This window comes from Chrysochloris asiatica, unplaced genomic scaffold (genome assembly GCF_000296735.1).
Source record: "Chrysochloris asiatica unplaced genomic scaffold, ChrAsi1.0 scaffold00134, whole genome shotgun sequence".
Taxonomy (NCBI): domain Eukaryota; kingdom Metazoa; phylum Chordata; class Mammalia; order Afrosoricida; family Chrysochloridae; genus Chrysochloris; species Chrysochloris asiatica.
This window is the reverse complement of record NW_006408652.1, coordinates 248,098-267,156: the sequence shown is the minus strand read 5'-3', so window position 1 is coordinate 267,156 and position 19,059 is coordinate 248,098. Positions and strand designations below refer to the sequence as shown.

The following is a 19,059-nucleotide window of genomic DNA, read 5'->3' as shown; positions in this document are numbered from 1 at the left end:
CCGTAGAAGAATTGATGCTTTTGAGTTATGGTGTTGGAGGAGAATATTGAAAGTGCCATGGGCTGCCAAAAGAACCAATATATCCATTTTGGAAGAAGTGCAGCCAGAGTGCTCCTTGGAGGCCTAGATGGCCAACCTTCGTGTCTCATACTTTGGACATATTGTCAGGAGGGACCAGTCACTGGAGAAGGATATCATGTTTGGTAAGGTGGCGGGTCAGAGAAAAAGAAGAAGACCCCCAACGAGATGGATTGGCCAAGTGGCAGCATCGATGGACTCAAGTGTGGCAACAGTAGTGAGGTTGGCCTAGGATCGGGTACTGTTTCGTTCTGCTGTGCATAAGGTCGCTATGGGTCAGTACCAACTCGATGGCACCTAACAACAACAACAAACCTATAGAAAAAGACTCATTTGCTTGCCACAAATGAAGACAACTTGAAGTACTTAATGATAGAAAAAGAGTATGGTGGTGGTGGTGGTTATGTGCTGTGGAGTTTGTTCTGACTCATAGCCACCTTGTACAGGGTTTCTTAGCCTATAAACCTTTACAGGAGCAGAAAGCCTCATCTTTCTCCTGCAGAACAGCTGGTAGTTTCGAACTGCTGACCTTGAGGTTCGTAACCAGTATGCTACCAGAGCTCCTTAGATAAAGACTATATACAACCTTCATGTAGATTTTACCAGAACATAAAAAAAAACAGACACACAAAAAAAGTTCAGAAATGGACCCATAAACAACAACATGATAAATGGTAAAGAAATTAGAGCCGTCAAGCACTACATTCATTCTACTTGGATCAACAGTCAACAACCATGGAAGCAGCATTCAAGATGTCAGTTGATGTGACACATTGCATTGAGCAAATTTGCAGCAAAAGATGGTGACAGCCTAAGTGCCCATCAACTGAAGAATGGATAAACAAACTGTGGAACATACACACAATGGAATACTATGCTACCTTGAAGAATAACAAGGAAGCTGTATAACACCTCATAACATGGATGAACCTTGAGGACATTATGCTGAGTGAAATTAATCAGTCACAAAAGGAGAAATACTGCATAGGATTACTACTACTGTAAAAGACTAAGAAAAAGAACCCATACTAAAAGAGAGGGGATTCATTGCTCGTTACTGGGATGGGGGGGGGAGTTAGGTTAGGGGAGGGAAGGGAAGGTGGAGCACAGGGTAAGAAATAGACACAGGACAGTTTGGATGCTGGGGAGGGAGGCAGTACACAAGAAGGGGGAGGTGGATGGGAGAACAGTTAAGCAGGTTTGCATGGGCTGAGTAGAACAGAGATAAATAATGATGTATGCACAACCTTGGAATGACAAGGCTCTGGGATACAGGGTTTGAGACATGGTTGGAATGGGGAAAAGTGGCAAAATAATGTTAAGATGCTTGGCTGTCTTTTGAATCTTGGTTTTCCTTGCATTATAATATAAAACAGACACTGGAGGGGGAGAGAAAGGAATAGCCAGAAATATCACCATAGACAGCTTGTAACTGATTGGAATACCTAAAATGGTGCTACAACGTGCCCAGTGATGGAGGCTTCCTACGGAGCCTCTGCATTATGTAAGACCAAAGTGGACATTTTGTACCAAAAGGAGGGCAGTGGTTAACTTTGCAGTCCAGGAGCCCTGGGACTATCAGTGAAGAAGAACAGAGTGCTGGACCCTACCCAGAGAAACAGTGATACCATAGATGGAGGCAGAGAGGATGATATGGAGAGATGGAGTGGCTGGGGACTCTAGACCCAGAGAGGGAGAGGGGCTGTGTGCTGATGACCTGGGGGCAGGGTTGGTTGGTTGATGATGTATGGAGGGGATTGTAACCAAGGCAATGTAAGGATATATGATAGGATGAATGTAAAGCTAATGTTCTCCCATGTAAACTATCACATAATTCACAATAAAACATTTAAAACAACAACAAAAATAGGTGGTGTTTGGGAGGATTAAATGAGTCGTTGTTCTTACAGCTCTAGTCCTGGGTTAGCTGGATGATCCTAGGTGAACAACTCCTTCAGGATCAATTTCCTCACCACTTAAACGTGGCTTCAAGGCCTATGATTCTCCAAGATTTTTCCTCTCATAGGATCCTATATATTCTGGTGCTCTAGAAACATATTTTCCCAGATTCATATGGAAATAAATATTCTGTTAGCTGTAGAACTACTTGGTGTGGCACTATAGGATAGCGCTGGGCTGCTAACCACAAAATCCGTGGTTGAAACCCACCAGATGCTCCTCAGAAATCCTATACAGGATTTGGCTGCTAATCCACAGGTTGAACCCACGAACCATTCCATGGGAAAAAGAGGTGCCAGTCTGTCTCTGCAAAGATTTACACTTTTGGAAATCCTATGGGGGCAGTTCTGTTCCTTCCTATGTTGTTGTTAAGTGCAGTCAAGTAGATTCAGATTCTCAGCGGCCCTATATAGGGCTTCCAAGGAGTGGCTGGTGGGTTTGAACTACAGACCTTGTAGTTCATAGCAACCTTGCTGTCCAGCGCATTATCCTGCAGTGCCACACCAGGACTCTACTCTTTCCTATAAGGTCTCTATAAGTTTGAATCAACTTGTCAACAATAGGTTTTTGGAGGGATGCCTCTGTTGTCACCAGTAGCCACATTAAGTGTCACTTATATTTGAGTCGCTATGGGTCGGACCCGACTCAACGGCACTTAACAACAACAACAATATTTGAGTCAGGAGTCATGTTGTAGCGCTGTGGGTTAATGCGCTGGACTGCAAAGTCTTTTAAATCACTAGGTCGGTGGTTCAAGCTTACCAGCTGTTCCTCGGAAAATCCTATACAGGGTCGCTGTGGGTCGGAACCGACTCGACAGCACTTAACAATAATAACATACTTGATTCAGGGAGATAGTTTCTGAACCTGGGAAGCAGATACTAATATGTCTTCCTAAAAATGTATCTACATTCATATTTAAGTAGGCTTACTCTGGTAGCGTAGTGGTTACGAATCGGGCTGCAAACCTTAAGGTCAGCGGTTCGAAACTACCAGCCACTCCACGGGAGAAAGATGAGGCTTTCTACTCCCGTAAAGATTTACATCCTCAGAAACCCTGTACAGGGTTGTTATGGGTCGGAACCGACTCAATGGCACTTGACAACAACAACAATTCTTAAGGTCTTATCAATGCAGTGAGGTGTTCCACTGAGGAACCTAGGGCTGCATAATGAAGTGCACAGCAGATACCTCATCTTCAGAGCCAGGAGAAATTCTAGAACTGTCACCACCAAAAAGCAGCACTTAATATCCTTGTCTGGTGTCCTTTGATTCTTGTTCCATTCAGAATCCTTGCTTTAGTGCCATCAAGGTGGTGGTGGTGGTTAAGTGCTGTCGAATCCGTTCCAACTCATAGTGACCCTGTATAGAGTTTCCGAGGAACAGCTAGTGGGTTTGAACTACCAACTTTGTGGTTCTCAGTCCAGTGCTGTTCCTTCAGTGCCACCTCAGAGTTCCGCCATCAAGGTAGTTCTGTCTTATTCTTTCTGGACTATCATGCCCAGCACAGAACAAGGCACACTAAAGGTCTCAAAATTGTGTGAATGGTGGTGAGTGAAGGGCTGAATGACTAAAAAGCCTATCTGATCATTTATCACTTTTTTGATCAGCCTTGAAATCAGTTCCCCTAATCTAATTCATTCTGGGTAGGGCTATAGCAAACATTTATTCCAATAGGGTAAAGTCAGTGTGATAAAAATATTTGTGTTACCAATTCCTGGGTTATGTTTTTAAAGGCTTTACAAAATTTCTGATTATTTACAATGCCTAGATTACCATCTTTGCCTACTGCATAAAATGTTACTTCTTTCCACAATGTTGGCACCCTCCCATTCCCTTCACACACACACAAGTTCAGCCTCTCTCTGCAGTAAAGTCTACATTTCAACAGTGCTAAAAAGACATAAACTCAGAAATCTAAGGGATAAAAAGCAAAACAACAAAATGTTGCTTCATATTTAAGGCCATTGGCTTTTGTGTTCCATATGGTTACTGAGCTTGCAACATAACAAAAACAGATTCCAAAGATCTTTTTATCCCTCTGTTTTGTGATTTGTGCAGTCAAGCATGTTAGAGAGAGAATAAGTAACCAGAACAAAGAGCTGATCAGCAAACAGACAGCAATTTGTAATCAGTGAAGAGAATACTTCTTCCCAGGTTGAAGATGATCTTTTTTCATGTTTGTTTTGTAAATCCAGTAGTGCAGGGCCGAGCAAACACTACTGCCTAGTATCCAATTATGAACAACTGAAACCACCATCTAATAAGACCCTGCGTCTTGGTTCCAGAGAAGTAGGTCAACATCAAAAAAGGGGTAGGGGCAACTGCACAGGAATCAGTTGGCTGAGCAATAATCTCCTAAGTATCCAGCAGACACTAATGATGTAAATTGTTTGCAGAATTTTAGAGAAGTTAGTCTCTGAAAGATAGAATGATCTAGCAAGCATCATTTGGTTGATTTTATCTGTATTTTAGAAAAACAAAACAAAAAAGTAACACAGTGAAGGAGAAAACACATGCCATGCAGTAGATAGGATACTAGACTAGGAATTACAAAACTGGGTATCCAAGTCAACCCCCAAATGGCTTCATGACCTAATGCAAGTTGGAATCCGCTCAATGGAAGCAGGGGTGTGCATCCAATTAGGTCCCTTCCATTTCTTAAAACAAAACATTTGCATTTCTAAAACATTTTTTAAGTTACAAAAGACTTCTGCACACATAATATCTTTCAATCATCACAAAAATCCTGTAAGAATTAATATCTCATTTTAAAATGAGGGAGAAGCCCAGAGAGGTTAACACATTTCCCTAAATTCATCCTGCTCGTGGTTACATGCTGTGGAGTTGGTTCCGACTCATAGCAACCCTGTGTAGGGTTTCCTAGGCTGTGAATCTTTCTAGGAGCACAGAGTCTCATGTTTCTCCCAGAGTGGCTGGTAGATTCGAACTGCTGGTCTTGCAGTTAGCAGCTCAACTCATAATCCACTACACTACCACTACTTCTTAAAGTCATCCTGCTAGTATGTCACAAATTGTGATCTGACATCAACCTCAGTGCTCTTTCAACTATAGTATGCTGACTCTCTGATACTTAAGATTTACTTTCAATGTGTTTAACAGTCCTCAAAGTTTAAACTACTATATGACCCACCTAGAGTGAGTCAGTAAGGCATTTGTTGTTAGGTGCTGTGGAGTCAGTTCCAATTCATTACAACTCTATGCAAAACAGAACAAAACACCGCCAGGGCCTGCACCATATTCAAAATGGTTGTTTGAACCCATTGTTGATGCCACTATGCCAATCCATCCTGTTGGGGTTCTTACTGTTTTTGGTTGACCCTCTACTTTTCTAAGCATGATGCACATTTACTGGTACTGGTCCCTCCTGATCATCTTTCCTAAGTACAAGAGACTAGTCTCACCATCCTCACTTCTAATGAGCACTCTGATTGTACACACAAGACAGATTTGTTTAGTCTTCTGGCAGCCCATGGTACTTACAGTATTCTTCACCAATACCATAACTAAAATGCATCAATTATTCTAGTCTTCCTTATTCACTGTCCAACTTTTCAAATGCCTATAACACAATTGAAAATACCATGGCTTGGGTCAGACACACCTTAATCCTCAAATTGAAATCTTTACTCTTTAACACTTTAAAGAAATATTTTGCAGCAGATTTGCCAAATGCAATCCATTTTGTTTTGTTTTTTTGTTTTTTTGACTCCAATGCATGTATTTCCTCAACTCAAGATTGGGGCATAAAAGTCAGGTGCTCTGCCCATGGCAGGCCCAAGGAGAGGATTGTCACATGGATCACTGATAGCCCGCTGGGAGCCATACACTAAGAATCTGGAGAGCACCTGGAGAACACATCAAAAAGGAGTGGAATGGATTGCCTTGATGCCCAGTAATGCAGGTCACCTAAAGCACAGTTTTTGGAACCAACCAGCTAAAGGATTGCTACACCTAAATACAGATAGAGAAGGAACACACCAGACAAACACCCATCAGAGTCAGTGATAAAGAGCAGCTGGGAGGGGAGGGAGGAAAGGGGAAGAGTCTCCAGAGTCCCAGCATAAATCCCCTTCTGCCATTGGCTATCCTTATTCCCCACAAGTCCCTGGGGGTTAGAGTAAAGAAGGGGACTACAGGCTGGAGCAAAACCACACAAGGACAGCCAAGCAAACTATAATAGGACTAGCATCAGTCTCCCCCCAACATCCCACCCACAAGAGAAGTATCATTATAACTGGTATTTATGAACATCTTAGACTATGCTATGTAGTGGCTCTAATCCCATACACACCACAGTTGCCTGTGTTGGGAACTTTTCAAATCAGTGATTGCTGGAAGAACAGTATTTTCAGTATCTTTTGGGGTCTGTGCAGGCTTTAACAAGCCTACAGAGGAGAAACGTACTCAGGTGCTAGGTCAAGCTTACTGATCAGCCAAGATGCCACCACTGTTCTTTCCCTTTGGTCCGTCTAGAACAGTGAATATAAATTAGGAAAAACAAAAGTAGTCTGACCTGTGGGAAATGAGAGGGGAGGAAAGACAGGCATTAGGAAGCTCTGCTTCAAGACTGAAGACAGACACCAATCACCCAGACTGCTTAAGTATCACAGACAGCTCTCTCTCCCCCAAGTTCCTTTCCAGGTAGCCCCATAAGTCATTGGGCACATTCCGTCTTAGAATTGCAAGTTGTCTTCCACCTATTTATTCCTAAGGAACTGGCCCTGTAGATAGGTGTACTGGTTATTGTGTTTTGCCAGAGGCCCTCGTCCTACGTGCTCCTGTATAGGTGCCTTGGCCCCTGATATGGGATGATCAAGGCTCCAGATGTTTGGAGCAAAGAGGTCAGATGGGGAACAGCCTCTCAACTCCCACACCTTGGGATCTGAGCTCACTTGTCTTGTCATCTTGCAGGATGATGTCATGTTTGGAGGGAAATACACTGTCCCTCTCCATCCATGGGGTGGGGAAGGGACTTTGCTGGGACTCCTGAGAGGGGACGAGGGGATTGGGGAGCAGGGTCTAAACCCTCAGGCTCCTGTGCAGGTCTGTCTCTGTCCCAGACGAGCTGCTGTCAGAGTCCATTTCAGCGTTCTCATTGTGGAACCTTTCTAGCACTTTGACAAATCGGTCCCAGGCACATCAAGAGGGACTGGTAGTCAAAGTGGCCTCACTTCTCTTCAAAAGCGTCCTGCATAGTCTGACCTTGAAGGTGCAGGTGATCTTTGCAACCTACCTCATAGAAATCATACTACTACTCCTAAGAGGACTCCTCCAGAGGACTTCAGGGCAGGGGCATTTTTCTTTCTTCATGTCACAGACTGCCACTCTGATGGTCTCGTGCCGGATACATTTACTGTCATTTATGCTGTCTCTTGGATGGCTCTTCTGTTGGAAGCCAGGCTTATTGTGGTAAGGGATCTCTGTCACCGGGAACTGGAGGGAGATGAGCACCAAAGAGATGCTCTGGGCTGGGTTCTGAGCAGAGCCAGTCCACGTAACATAAACATTCATGCAGAATTTCTCATTGCGATAGAGGTTGGTGTTAAACCTCACTGTGTTATTGCCCACTGTCATCATTTGATGGGATAGTCCGGCTGATAACTGAAACATGAGCAGTAAGAAACCCCTTCATAAGGAGTGTCAAATGGACCTGTAATCAATGCATGATTCTTAGTCATGTCAACAGTGTCAGGTACAGCGATCATTCCTGAAGGAGATGCTCCTTATAAGTGGACATGATATCCCTCTTGATCCTGAAGAGACACTGCAGTGTGGTTTGCTCACTGTCCCAATCAGAGCTGAATGTGGGGTCCCACTGGCTAAGCAGTGCAGGCCCGTGGGCAGCGGCTAAGGGCCATCCTTTGTTTCTTGACTGCTGCTTCCATAAGCGTTGATTATGGATGCAAGCAAATTGATGTCTTTGACAACTTCAATATTTTCTCTATATATCATGAGGTTATTTTTTTGACCACTTGTGAGGATTTTTGTTTTCTTTACATTGAGTTGCAATTACACTGCAGACTGATAAAATCTTTTATCTTTATCAGTATTTCAAGTCCTCTTCGCTTTCAGCAAGCAAAATTGTTTCATCTACATATTGCAGGTTGTTAATGAGTCTTTCTCCGAATCTGATGCCGCGTTCTTTCCCATGTAATCCAGCTTTTCAGATTATTTGCTCAGCATACAGATTGAATAAGTATGGTAAAGGATACAAGGATACAACCTTGGCGTACACCTTCCGGATTTTAAACCATTCAGTGTCTCCTTTTTCTGTTTTAATGACTGCTTCTTGGTCTATGTGCACATTCCTCATGAGCATTAAGTGTTTTGGAGTAGCTATTCTTTGCAACTGTTATCCACTTGTTGAATGCCGTTGCATTGCCAATAAAACCCAAGTAGACATCTTTCTGGTGTTCTCTGTTTTCAGCCAAAACCTATCTGATGTTAGAAATGACATCTCTCATTCCACATCCTCTTCTGAATCTGGCTGGAGTTTCTGGCAGCTCGTTGTCAGTGTACTTCAACTGTTTATGAATTATCTTCAGCAAACTTTTACTTGCATATCATATTTCTGATATTATTTGGTGAATTCTGAATTTTGTTGGGTCAACTTTCTTTGGAATGGAAACAAATATGGATGGGTTAAGCAAATTTCTTGACGAAGACGAGTGAGTGCCTCCAATGTTCTATCAGTTTGTACAAACATTTCAATTTATACTATGTCATTTCATGGAGTCCTGCTTTTCTCCAATGTCTTCAGTGTAGCTTGGAGTTCTTCCCTCAATATCATGGATTCTTGATCATATGGTACCTCTTGAAATGATTGAATATCAACCAATTATTTTTGGTACAGTGACTCAGTGTATACCTTCCAATTCATTTGATATTTCCAGTATCGTTCAATATTTTACCTATGTTGTTGTTGGTGGTAAGTGCCATTGAGTCAGATCAGACTCAGAGCGACCCTGTATAGGATTTCCAAGAAACAACTGGTGGATTTGAACTGCTGACCGTGTGATTCACAGCCCAGTGCTGACCCTACGTCACCACACCAGGACATCTTTCAATATTGTACCCTGAGGCTTGATTTTTTTCTTCATTTCTTCCAGCATGGTATGTTAAACCCAAGTCTTTGCCCATTTCATTGTAATATTTGACTTTGTCTTCTCAAGCTGTCCTGTGAAATTTTCTGCTCACCTCATTTGCTTCATCAGTTCATCCAATTGCTTTAGCAACTTCTCTATATTCAAGAGCAAGTTTCAGAGTCTCTTATGATGTCCACTTTGGTCTTTTCTTTCTTTACTGTCTTTTAATGACCTTTGGTTTTCTTCATGTATGATGTTCTTGGTGTCATCCTACAACTCCTGTGGTCTTCCATCATTAGTGCCTGATGACTCATATCTGTTCTTAAGATGGTCTCTAAATTCAGGTAGGATATACAGAGTCATATTTTACATAATGTTTTCATCTCCCAGCACTATTATCTGACAATGTCATGCTGCTATTCATAAGGTTTGAAGTGGCTGAGCATTCAGAAATAGTTTTCCTCTCCTTCTTCCTAATCTGTATGAGTCTGAATCTCAGCTGAACCCTGTCCACCATGTGTGACCCTGTTGGTATTTAAAATACTGGAGTCATAGCTTTCAGTATCACAACAACTAGAGAGCTACTACAGTAAGAAAATGGACAGACTGACAGACAAGTGGTAAATGAGCAGACATTAGACAAGCCCAAAAAATAGAGGAAAAAGAATGGAAAAAAATGGTGAGAACCTCATAGATGTTTGGAACACTATTAAGCACACCAATATATGCATAACTGAAGTACCAGAAAGAGAGGTAAAGGTATAGAAAAGTTTGGGGGGAAATAATCAAAATTCTGAGAAATATAGTTAATATTTTTGTGCCAGTGACTGAGATAGAGAGTCTAAATACTTTTTAACGTGGATCATTTCATTCTTTTTAAAAAGAGTGTGTTCCAGAAATCACAGGAACAAGTAAAACCATATTCTTTAAGTTCTGCAATATTACACAGTACTGGTATTGACAGAATTTTTAAAAAGAAAAAATAGCAAAAAATACAAAGAAAATCCAAAACACTTAAAGACAATAAATCCTCCACTCCACTAAATATATGTGTAAAAAAGATAAAAAGTTAGAAAGCTGATATTTTACAAATGAATATTTCCAATGCAAATAAATTTGATCTTCATTAATAAATAGCTTGCCAAAATCATTTCAAAGTCTACATTGCAATGAATAAATAAAACATTTCAGCCTATTTTTTAAATCACAGTAAGTTGTTGTTGTTGTCAGGTGCCATCAAGTTGGAACCGACTCATAGCGACCCCATGCACAGCAGAACAAAACAATGTCCGATCCTGGGCCAACCTCACTACCGCCGCCACACCCGAGTCCATCAATGATGCCACCTGGCTGATCCATCTCATTGAGGGTCTTCCTCTTTTTCTCTGACCCTCCATCTTACCCAGCATGACATCCTTCTCCAGCGACTGTTCTCTCCTGACAATATGTCCAAAGTATGAGAGACTAAGCCATCCTGGCCTCCAAGATGCACTCTGGTTGCACCTCTTCCAAAACAGATCTATTGGTTCTTTTGGCAGTCCATGGCACTTTTAGTATTCTCCTCCAACACCATAACTCAAAGGCATCAATTCTATGATCTTCCTTATTCACTGTCCAGCTTTCACATCCATATGAGGTTATTGAAAATACCATGGCTTGGGTCAGGCGCACCTTAGTCCTCAAGCTGACATCTCTGCTCTTCAATACTTTAAAAAGTTCCTGTGCAGCAGATTTGCCCAATGCAATACGTCGTCTGATCTCTTGACTGCTGCTTCCACGAGTGTTGATAGTTGATCCAAGAAGAATGAAGTCCTTGACAACTTTAATCTTTTCTCCATTGATAAGAATGTTGTTTATTGGTCCAGTGGTGAGGATTTTTGTTTTCTTGACATTGAGATGCAATCCATACCGAAGACTGTGCTCTTTGATCTTCATCAGTAAATGTTTCAAGTCCTCTTCACTTTTTTAAATCACAGTAAGTATATTTGTATATAATTTTAAAAATATTTCCCAGATGTTTCCATGTAATGTTTTCCTTTTTTCAGACACAGAAAACTTGTGTGTTTTTTTGTTTTTTTGGGTTTTTTTCCAATAAGTTGGTGGCTGGTCATGCTGGTGTGTGAATAAATTTTAAGAAGCTTCCAAAAATCCTTGGCATTTGTCCACCAGAGGACATGTTGTGAGATACAATAGCACAACTGGGGCCTCTGAGTCCCTTTTCAATACCAAAAATGTGAAAGTACCTCTCTGATTTGCCTACAGCCATCCATACAAGGACTTAGGCTATAAACAGTTCCAAAGTGATCCAAATGTGATGTTATTTTTAGGCCACCCAGCACTAAGTAATGGTCAGAATGTTCTGTCCTTTTAAGTTTTAATAGGCAATGTAGGCAATGTTTCTTCGAGACAAAGCCTCAGAATGACTTTTTTTTTTTTTTTTTTTTTTTTAAATGAAGCTTGGGTAGAGATTTACAAAGCACCCACATAAAGCTGTCTCAATATTTTGCAAAAGTGTGCATTTCATTATAATAATTATATTAAATCCAGGGTAATTTCTGAAGAGCGAAGGGTCTTAGCTCATTGCATTCCAGTCTTCTCCTTTTGTTGTTGCTGTTAGCTGCCTCATGGACATGGGAACAAAACTGCTGCTACTGCTGTGCTATCCTCTGTGATCACTGTGGACCCAACCATCGTGATCCCTGGGCTTACACTAGCTGCTGATTTTTGCCATTTTATCATCCTACTCTGTCTTGGTCTGGAAGCTCCAAGGAAACCTGTTCAGCATCACAATAACACAAAAGCCTGCAATGACAGACATTAGGTGGCTGAGCATGAAGTGCACTGGCCAGGAATCCAACTGGTCTCTCATATGAAAGGCAGGAATTCTGCTGACCCACCCCACCAGTGAGTACCCCGACTCCTCTCAGTTTACAGACAAGGAACGAGAAACCTACAGAAGGGAAATGATTTCTGACAAGTCACATCATTCCACAGTGAAATTGGGTCTCCTCCCACACCCGCAACCGCCCATCCTTTAATCTTTCCACTATGCCAATCAATCTACTTTGGAGTCAAAAGTAGAATAATTTCTAGAATTTTGAACTAATCATTCCATTTAAAGCCTAGGAAAAGAAGAAGGACTATTTCAGTTTCCAGCTAAGAAAAGGAAACAGATATATATTTTTTTCTTTTCTAAAGAAGAGATGCAGGAACCAAGCTGACAAGTCCTGTGCACAGTATCATTTTCAAGCGTATCATGATTTTAAAAAAATAGAAGGAACATAAACAACACTGGCTGTTACATGAAGCGTATGACAAGTTAGTAAATGTTTTGATCCTTCTAGCGGGAAGGCAAAATGGAGTAAATGACCTCCATAAAACTGTGGACCAATACCCACTCCCCTTCATTCTGGAAGCCTGCTTTCTGCATGCAAACAGAAAAGGAAAGCAAACTAAATGAAGCTGCTCATCCATGTATAGCTAAGCTGAAAATATGTAGTAGAGGGTGTTATAGATGAGGGTGTCAACTATGAAGAGTCAGTTACCATCAGAGAGTCAGATAACAGAATCAGAGAAGACAAATGGGATGAGGGGGATGTCTTGAATAGCGCCATAGAGTACCAATTATAATAGATTAAATGAGGTTATTTGCAATTTCGCAGGGGCAAATATAAAGTCCTGGGCTTAGCTTCAAAAAGTGGCTTATTAGCAGCCCATTCAAATCAGACTTGGGGGATTTGAACTGATATTTAACTTAATATTGTTCTTGCAGTTAAGTAGCCAGTTCTGACTCATAGCTACCCTGTGACCTTGCTGTTCAAACCAACCTGGCAGTCTAGTGCTTTATCCCACAGCGTCGCATGAGTATTCCAACTTAGTATTAGTCAGTAGTTTTTCTTTTTAAATCCAAGAAACAAATGTGATTATAGGCACATACACTAAAACATGATATCCATTAAAAAAAAATTCTGGTTCTGATCTATGCAGCACAATATTGGGTGAATTAATCTCGATCTATCTCAGTTAAAGGACCTCTGGTAGCATAGTGGTTACGAGTCGGCCTGCTAACTGTTCTGCGGGAGAAAGATGAGGCTCTCTGTTCCCGTGAAGATAAAGTTAATGCAAATAAAGTGCTTGGAACAGTACCTGATGCTTAATAAAAACTATTTAAGCATCATAATTATTATCATTCAGTACACTCTAGAGTACTGAATTCAATGACACAATTCATCAAAACTTTTTTTTTTTTTTAAGGGGCAGGTAAACTAGGAATTGTTCAACAGAAGAGTACCCAGGAAGATGCAAAAATGGGGAAAAAAAGACAAAACTTAAACCCACATCAAATAAGGATCACTTATGGGATCCAGCAAGTTTAACGTGGAGACAAGATGAGCTGGAGTATTACAGAATCTGTCAACACATATCAAAAAGGCTTTCACGTGGAAGAGGAGGCAGATTTGTTCTCTCAGGCCAGAGACAGTGGGTTGAAACTACAGGGAGACAAGGTCTGGTTTAATATAAGAAAGACTGTTCTAATCAACCTAACTGTCCACAGATGGAGTGGGGTGCCTCGAGAGGCAGAAAGTTCAAGCATTGAGTTGGATGTTTGTCTGACTAGGATTTTGAGAACAAGAGTTTTTATATCAGATGGTTGGGGAGGACTAAACAACAGCTAAAATTCAGTTCTTTGCAGACATTAAGTTCTATCATTTCATGTCAGTTCTCTAGGCCCACTTTAATGGATGAGACTGTTGAGTAACATCCAACCCAAAATGAACTTGGGTAGTAACATTCCCGTTAGCTCACCACTCCTAGCATTCTAAGGAGTCCTTATGGTGCAGTGCTTTAGCACTAGGTTGCTAAACAAAAGATTGGCAGTTCAAAATCCCTAGTATGCTCTGTGGGACAAAAGAATGGCAGTCTGGTTCCATAAAGTTTACAACCTTTGAAATCCTATGAGGTGGTTCTACTACTTCCTGTAGGGTCATCATGAGGTAAAATCGATTTGGTAGCAAGAGGTTCGGTTTTGGTTTCTTAGCACACAAAAATGCAAAATTGAAACCTTAGTTAACCAGGTGAACCACACAGCCAGATAAGAGTTCTTAAAACTGCACAATGTAGAAATCCACCAGAAGCACATACACAATAATGGTCATAAATATTTAAACAAATAGCTCAAAGATCGTTAAAATGCACATTTACAATAACTATTTAATTGGCAGTGTTTTTTTTTAAATTTAATAGGGTTTCCAAGGCTGTAAATCTTTACAGGAGCAGAAGCCTCATCTTTCTCCCTCAGAACTGCTGGGTAGTTTTGAATGGTTGACCATGAGGTTAGCAGCCCAACACATAACCGCTATGCTATCAAAGCTCCTTTAATGGTAGTAAAGACTTAGAATGATTTGGAAAAATAGGAACCCTCATGCACTATTGATAGAAATATAAATTGGCATTCCTTGTTTTCTCTCCTAGAGATAATATTCACATCAAGGAAATATGGACAATAGCAGCCTTGTTTGTCAAAATAAACAACCACAAATGATCCAGTTATCCATCACCAGGTTATGGATAAATAAAATGTAGTAGTGTGATACCATGGGCTAGTTTAGGTAAACATATAGTTAAACAACAAAAACATAAAGTTAAATGTAGTAAGCTACATGACGACACATACAGTGTGAGACAGCTTAAGCTAAAATATGAATAAAAACACAAAACGAATGTTTCTATAAAGATATCCATACTTAAATGCACTGAAAACATTTATGAGAGAGGAGGACAAGGTTTGATGGCGAACTAGGCACAAAGGCTGTGCAGCCCCTCTTCAGCAAAAACAGAAAACCAAATGAAACCAATTCAGAGGATTGTCTCAGAACTCTGAGCTTCAGATAAAGGGATAAGAAAGAACAGTTCTGGTGCGGCGCTGTGGGTTAATGTGCCAGATTGCAATGTTTGAACTGCAGGATTGGCGGTTCAAGCTCACCAGCTGCTCCTCAAAAATCCTATATAGGGTCGCTATGGGTCAAAACCAACTCGACAGCACTTAACAACAACAACAACAAGATGATCAAGTGCTTACCAGGAGAATGATTTGGAACATAAGCAAGAATGAAACTGACTTCTGATTTGAGGTGGTCAACGTGTCCTATCGCAACTATATTGAATGGGAGTAAGCGAACTGAGGGACAAGGGAACACTCCCATTGCAGAAACCTGCTGTCGACTTACAGACAAAGGTGACCAGAGGTGAGACAGGTAAGAGTAGACACCACCAGGGCAAGTTCTGCTTTACATGGATCCCGAAGCAGGGCACAGAACCAGAGGGGGAGGAGACAACAGAAAGAGCCTGCGTCAACAGTCTTCCAAATTGGGTCTGGCCAGCCCTGGGTTTGTTGTAACTAGGAGAAACAATTGAAAAGATTTGAGGGATTAAAAATGGGAGGCAGGACAAGAAGCTGGTGATAGAACAGAAAGGCATCATGAACTTTCTCAGGTGGCTTTGAAGGTAAGAGACCATTGGTGGCAGTGGTTATGTGCTTTGAAGTTGGTTCCGACTCATAGAAACCCTGTATAAGGTTTCTGAGACTATAAATCTTTACAGGAGCAGAAAGCCTCATCTTTCTCCCATGGAACCGTGGATAGTTTCGAACTGCAGACCTTGAGATTAGCAGCCCGACTGGTATGCTACCAGAGCTCCTTAAGAGTCCATTGTTGTTGCTGTTAAGTGCCATTGAGTCAGTTTCAACCCATAGCAACTCTGTATAGGGTTTCCAAAGGGCAGATGGTGAACTTGAACCACTGACCTTGCAGTATAAATGACTTTGCAGTCCGGCTCATTAACCCACAGCACCACACCAGAACTCCTGCTAGTCCACTATTGTTGTTGTTAAGTGCCGTTGAGTCAATTTTGACCCATAGTGACCCTTTATATGGTTTCCAAGGAGCATCTTGTGAGCTTGAACCACTGACCCTGCAGTTAAAATGACTTTGTAGTTCTGACGCATTAGCCCATGGCACCACACCAAGATTCCTAGGTGTCACTAAAGAATTATTTTCCCATCTCTTCTTTGTGGCTATTTTTTATTATTTTATATTATTATCTTTTTGTCCCCCCTTTTTCCAGTGTTATTGTATTTGGGGTATTTTTGGGGGGGGGGGATTTATGACTTTTGTTTCTAGTTCTATCTTGTGGGAGTGATTTGTGTTCTTGCCTCACCCAACAGGAAACAGCAACTGTGACCATACGGCCAAGCTGCCAGCTACGATTTTTATCTTCGCACTGATGACTTGAGGGGAGACCTCCACGAGTACACCCTCGGGGAAGGTTCTGTGCTGCATGCAAAAGGTGCTGCACCATGCACACAACTTTCTGTGTCACACGGATTTCTGGGCAAGAATTGAAGGGGTAGGAGACAACAGGAAGAGCCTGTGCCAGGGGTCTCTTTGAAAGCAGGTCAGGCCAGCCCTGGGTTGGTTCTCACTAGGAGAAAAAGCTGAACAGACTTGAGAGTAGGAAAAACATAATTTGTGTTAGATCACAGAGGCATAGCGGGAACATCGTGAAATTTCTCAGATGGCTTGAAGGCAAGTCCGTTAGGTAGTGCTAAAGAATTACTCTTATTTCCCCACCTCTGATCATGGCTGTTTTTTATTATTTTGTATTACTATGTTTTTAATTCTTTTTCCAGTTTTATTGGCTTTATATTGTTGGGGGTTTTGTTTTGTTTTGGTGGGGGCTTATGACTTTTGAATTTAGTCTTGTTTTGTGTGTGTGTGTGTGTGCTCCTTCTATCTGGTGGGAGCTTTTCCTCTTCTTGCCTAACCTGAAAGGAGACAGCAACTGCAGCTATAGAGCCAAGGTGCAAGCTACAATTTTTATCTTTGAACTGGTGACCAGAGGGGAAACCTGTACAAGTACACACCCTCAGGGAAAGTTCTGTGCTACACTCGGAAGGTTCTGCACTATGCAAAGGTTCTGCTCTGCATGAAATACCTGCACTGTGTGGATTGCTGGGGACAGAATCGATGGGGGAGGAGAAAACAGGAAGAGCCTGTGCCAGGAGTCTCTTCCGAAGAGGCTCTGGCCAGGCCTGGGCTGATTCTCACTAGGAGAAATAGCTGAACAGACTTGAGGGGAGAAAAAAAGATTCTGTGTTGGATCACAGAGGCACAGAGGGAACAACATGAATTTTCTCAGACTTTGAAGGCAAGAATCCATTATTGTTGTTGTTGTTGTTGTTGTTGGTAAGTGCCGTTAAGTCAGTTCCAACCCATAGCAACCCTGTATAGGGTTTCCAAGGAGCAGCTGGTGAGTTTGAACTGCCGACCTTACAGTTCAAACGGCTGTGCAGTCTGGCCGTTAAGTGGTGCTAAAGAATTACTCGTATTTTCCCACAAAGTTTTTTTCTCTTTCTGTCTTTCATTGCTTTTTACAATTTCATTGAGTCATGGTGCAATGCTGTAGGACCAGCACTGGACTGCTAACCACAAAGTTGGCAGTTCAAACCCACCAGCTTCTCCTTGGAACTCTATACAGTGTCACTATGAGTCAGAAATGTCTCGACAGCACAGAACAACAAACGATGACCTCTTTCTATATTTTTCCCCTCCTGGGTTTTAATGACTTTCCACTTTCACTTTAACTCTAGTTTTTTGGTCTTACTTCTATCTTGTGGGAGCTGTTTATCTTCTTGGTTTACCTGACAAGAAAGAGCAGCTGTGAGCATACAGCCAAGCTTCAGTCACACCCTCTAAAACACGATCAAGAACCAATGCCAAGTCCTATACACCATAGCAGCATCTACAACCCACACCTGCTAAAAACACTCATAATTGAACTGTAACAGTGGTGAACAGAGAAGCCCATCTACTAATCACACTTAACAGGAGGCAATTGGAGAGTGTTTAAGAATACACCAACATACATTCATCTAATTAATACAAATACAACAACACAATGCCTATAAAGCATTAGAAATTTTCTGCTCACGATCAGAAAAGAGACAGAGTAGCTCAAACCAATGACCAAGAGGAAGACCTAGCAAATGCATTGTATAGGGAGAAGAATTGGAATTGGCTGAAAAAGAATTCACAAGAATGATACTGAGGTGCATTCAAATATTACACAAAATGTCAAGGAAAATAAGGAAGAAGCTACAAAAGTGCTATTGTTGTTGTTGTTAAGTGCCGTTGAGTCGGTTCCGACCCATAGCGACCCTGAATAGGGTTTCCGAGGCTGTAAATCTTTACGGGAGCAGATCGCCTCATCTTTCTCCCGCAGAGCAGCTGGTAGTTTCTAACTGCTGACCTTCCGGTTCGCAGCCCGATTCGTAACCACTACGCTACCAGAGCTCCTTACAAAAGTGCTATAGGAACAATCAAATGGATATACATTGGAAATAATACAAAATCTTCAAAAAGATGATCAGTACTAAAATATCAGAAATGAACAATACACTGAAAGGGCAAGGGAATAGACTTGAAGGAATGGACACCAGAATCAGCAAATGTGAAGAAAAATCTCTCAGTACTTCTAAAATAAAAGAAAAAAAAAAAAAAAAAAAAAAAAAAAAAAAAAAAAAAAAAACTTTAGAAAAGAGACAACATGAAGAGGAATAACCTAACAGTGATTGGAATTCCAGAACAGGAAAAGACAAAGAAAGCCACAGAAAAGATAGTAGGAGAGCTACTGTCAGACAATTTCCCTAACATCTTACACACAAAGACAGATTGTAAATTAAATGGTGGAAAAAATATATAGCAAGCTAATTGCAATAAAAACCAAGCAGCAGTGGAAATATTAATATGATAAAGTAAACTTTAAGTCAAAATGGATAAAATATCTACGCATGAACCTAACCAGAGAAACAAAAGACCTAAACAAAGAAAACTACAAAACGCTACTGCAAGAAACC

The 19,059-nt window shown here is 41.3% G+C and overlaps 1 pseudogene; it reads right to left on the bottom strand.

Annotated features, from left to right (window-relative positions):
* Positions 1 to 7,080: 7,080 nt before the first annotated feature.
* On the bottom strand, positions 7,081 to 7,903 carry LOC102811028 (annotated as a pseudogene).
* Positions 7,904 to 19,059: the final 11,156 nt, after the last annotated feature.